The sequence below is a fragment of the Ursus maritimus genome, unplaced genomic scaffold (assembly GCF_017311325.1).
Source record: "Ursus maritimus isolate PB19 unplaced genomic scaffold, ASM1731132v1 scaffold_35, whole genome shotgun sequence".
NCBI classification, from domain to species: Eukaryota; Metazoa; Chordata; class Mammalia; order Carnivora; family Ursidae; genus Ursus; species Ursus maritimus.
In genome coordinates this window covers 23,124,407-23,128,068 of record NW_024426119.1, presented here as the reverse complement: position 1 = coordinate 23,128,068, position 3,662 = coordinate 23,124,407, and the positions used below count along the sequence as shown (strand labels likewise).

Below are 3,662 nucleotides of genomic sequence, written 5' to 3'. Positions count from 1 at the left end.
TTAACCCTCCCCCTGGTGTTAGCAGGGCTGCGGAAGAGGAAGCAGTCACGGCCGCACGCGCGCGCAGCCCCTCCCCTCCGTGACGTTGGAGACGCGACGCGTCGCAACGCAGTGCTAACTGGGAAAAGGGGATGAGCTGGTCTGGCTTCCGTCGGGCTAGCGAAGGCTAATTCTTCGAGTTGGTGGAAGATGGGCCTTTCGAGAGGAGGCCGGCGTTAGTCAAGCGCTCCCGGCGCCACGGTGAGTGTGGGTCTGGGTCCTGGGCTTTGTTCCTCGTGAACCTGTCTGTATTGAACACCCTTTCCTTTCACAAGCTGCTGGTCACTGGGGAGACAAGTCCTGTTCGCGGAGGGGGTGGGACAGCCCCGAACATAGACTGGGCTTTTAGAGGAAGGGCCCAACCTCGAGTCTTTCCCGCTGCCTACCTAGGGTTGTCGAGTGAGTTTCGTGTAGTTTTTTTTTTTTTCTTTCAGGTTTTCCGGTCTTAGAAGGTGGCCTTGACCATTCTTTGTTCTTCTTCGACAATTAGACCCGACTTTGACCTCCTTCCTCTGGCCTCTGTTTTCTAATTTTCTGCTATCGAGCTACAGTCCCAGGCCTTTAATACAACCCCGCAGAGTGTTTCGCAATACCTTCTCTGTCCCAGTCAAACTTAGTTTTAGTGAAGTCCAACCATGAGTTTAAAGAACCTATAAGCTGCATCAGTTAAAACTATGACTTCCCCCAAATAAAAGCTTTTCTTTGCTAAAATTTGGCCTCCCTCCTGGAGTTGTGGGACAAATTAATTTCACCTCCACTCCACCTTGGAAATTTCAGAACCCTGAATCGCAGTGGTGTTCATTTATACATAAAGCTGCAGACTACACTTCTGGGTTTAATTCTTTTCTCCAGTTCATCCTGTGACCTTGAAGCAAGTCATTTAATCACTAACAAAATATTTACCTGAAGGGATTTAATACTTCTTAAGCACCCTGAGGGTTTCAGATGAAAGGGATGTTCCTCTTTCTGAATGTGCAAGCAGCCTTAGTTTTGTGTATCTTTTGCTGCAGCCATTAAAAATGTCAAGTGGTATTTGTTAAGGAACTGTACCTGTTCTAGGCTTGCTCTGCAGCTTTGCCATGTAAGCAGATTTTGCATTTCAACAGATACTGTTTAAGGTTCATTGTTGAATGTCTTTGGTGGTGGATTTAGTTTGTCATGACTCCACAGTACTGGACCATTTTATCTGAAAGGTGTTGCAGGTTGTGCTATGCCTTTATCCTATTGCTGTGGCTGCCTTGAAATCTGTTTTCTTTTTCTTGTGACACATTGGGTGCATCTTTAAAATTGGATGGTAGGAACCCTGTAATAGTAAAACAACAACTTATTATTAATGACATAAATATGCATTAATTGCACATAAGTATGTAGGTATGTATTGTATTCTTTGAGAAAACAATGCATGAGAAAAACTAACAGAAATTTAAAGATGTCTTTCTAGCATTTAACTTTAATTTACTTGACCTGTATTAATCATTATAGCTATTTGTTTATTAATATGAACATATTGGGAAAGATCCAGAATGGCTTTTGTAAAGTAAAACAGTTGGAAAATAAACCCAGCACATCAGATTTTTTCCATAAGCTGTCAAGCATTATATTTTCATTATGAATTTTTCTACATGAAGATAAAGTTATTTTTGTAGAAATTAAAGGAAAAATGTGCCCATCAACTATGAGTTGCTAATCAAATTGGATATACTTAAGGAAACATTTTTTTTTTAATATCTTGGTTGTTGTCCCAGTTACCTATTGCTGTATAACAAATCACTCCAAACAAAGTAGCTTCAAATTATTACGTTTTATCTGTTACATTTCTCTGGGTTAACTGGAGTCAGCTGGTTGGTTCTCACTTAGAGTTTCATGCATTTGTGATCAGACAGGCAGCTAGGGTTGGAGTCATCTGAAACCTTAACTGAGTTGGACATCCAAGATGGCTCATTTGCGCGGATGGCAATTGATGTTGGCTGGTAGTTCAGAAGGGCAGGTCATCTGGAGCACCTGCCCATGGTTTCTTCATGGGGCTTGGACTTTTCATAGCGTGAGTTTTGAGTTTCAAAAGCAAGTATTTGAAGAGAGAGAAGTGGGAGCTGTCTCTTAGCTTGGACCCAGAAATTGGCATAGTGTTACTTCCAATATTTTCTGTTAGAGCAGTCAGAACCTTCCGCCCCACCAGCTGATAGACCCCTACATATTTTGGAGAGAAGAATATCAAAGAATTTGTGGCCATCTTTCACCTGCCATAATTTTATTGATAAAGTTGTATTAAACTAATGTTTGGATTTAATAGTAGATGCAGAATAAGGTACACTTTTGATTTCTTTAACCATAATACTTTGTATCTTCATGGCACATTATAATTTTCAGAGCATTTTTCTGTATGTACTTTTTCATTTGATACCTATGAGAACTCTATAGAAGCAGGTGAATCATTCCTATTTTGCAGAGGGAGGTAATCTGAGGAGTGGCAGTGGTGGTGTTGGGGGGAGAATTTAAGGAATTTGCTCAAAGTCATGTGATAATAAATGGAAAACGAGACTAAGACCTACAATGCTTTCAAAATACAAAGCTTAATATAGTAACTGCTGAAATGTTATAATTAAGCTTATTTGGAATTCCATATTTATCACCATGCTAATTCAAGTAAAACCATACTCTGTATAGTGAATAAAGTCAGCATCTCCAACACAGTACAGTTTAGTTTTTCATGGTCTTAATTCTCCAAAACATACAAATAATGATGTGAACCTGCATATCTTTCTAAAATAGTGAAATGAAATTGTTACACATTGTAATACCAATTTCAAAACAAAGAGTCCTTAAAAAGTTATTGGTCTAGGAATCTTGAAGGTTTTATTTTAATTTCTCACAGAATTCTAAAAATGAAAGTGATTTCTCATAATTTATCTTGGAAATTATATGACTTAAAATGTTGATTTCAGGTAGAACCTAATTGTCATCTTCATACTGTTTCACTACTTCTGGTAACATGTTTGCATCCATTTTGTAATGTCCATGGATCTCTGTCTTGACTGCATGTTAGAATTTACCCGAGGAACTTTTAAGAAAATATCTGTATGCAAGTCCCATGCTCTGAGATTCTGATTTAACCATTTAGGAGTAGGTCCTGGGCATCATTATTTTGTAGTTCTGTAGGTGATTCTAATATACGGCTAGGAATGAGAACCATGTCTTTTTCTTTTTTTTCTACATACTAAGTATGATCTGGTCCCCTACTCATCTATTTTGCATATGCTAAAAAAATTGAGATAGGGAGAGAATGTATGAAATGGATTAAGGTTATAAATGTAAGTAGACACCTTTTAATGGAAAACAGTTACTCTTCTGGTTTTTTTTCTAGGAATAGTCTTAATAAAAGCTACAGATTTTGGCATGGTTTGTTAGTACCTATATGATGGTACTTTGCTTTGTATTAACTTATCTTTCATCTTAAGAGGTAGAAACTTTGTTAGAAGGTATACTCTTTTTTTTCTTTAAAGTAGGCTCCACACCCAATGTGGAGCCCCCCATATGGAGCTTGAACTCAACCCTGAGATCAAGACCTGAGCAGAGATCATCAAGTCAGACACTTAAAACCTACTGAGCCACCTGGGCGCCCCAGG

General features: G+C 38.9%; 1 protein-coding gene across 2 annotated transcripts in view; it reads left to right on the top strand.

Annotated features, from left to right (window-relative positions):
• The first annotated feature begins 87 nt into the window (after positions 1-87).
• Positions 88-3,662, top strand: part of USP8 (ubiquitin specific peptidase 8) — a 74,965-nt gene continuing 71,390 nt past the window's right edge. For both annotated transcript variants that reach the window (XM_040620644.1, XM_040620645.1), the window contains exon 1: positions 88-240. The gene's annotated coding sequence lies outside the window, so the exon portion shown is untranslated. The remainder of the gene's footprint in view (positions 241-3,662) is intronic.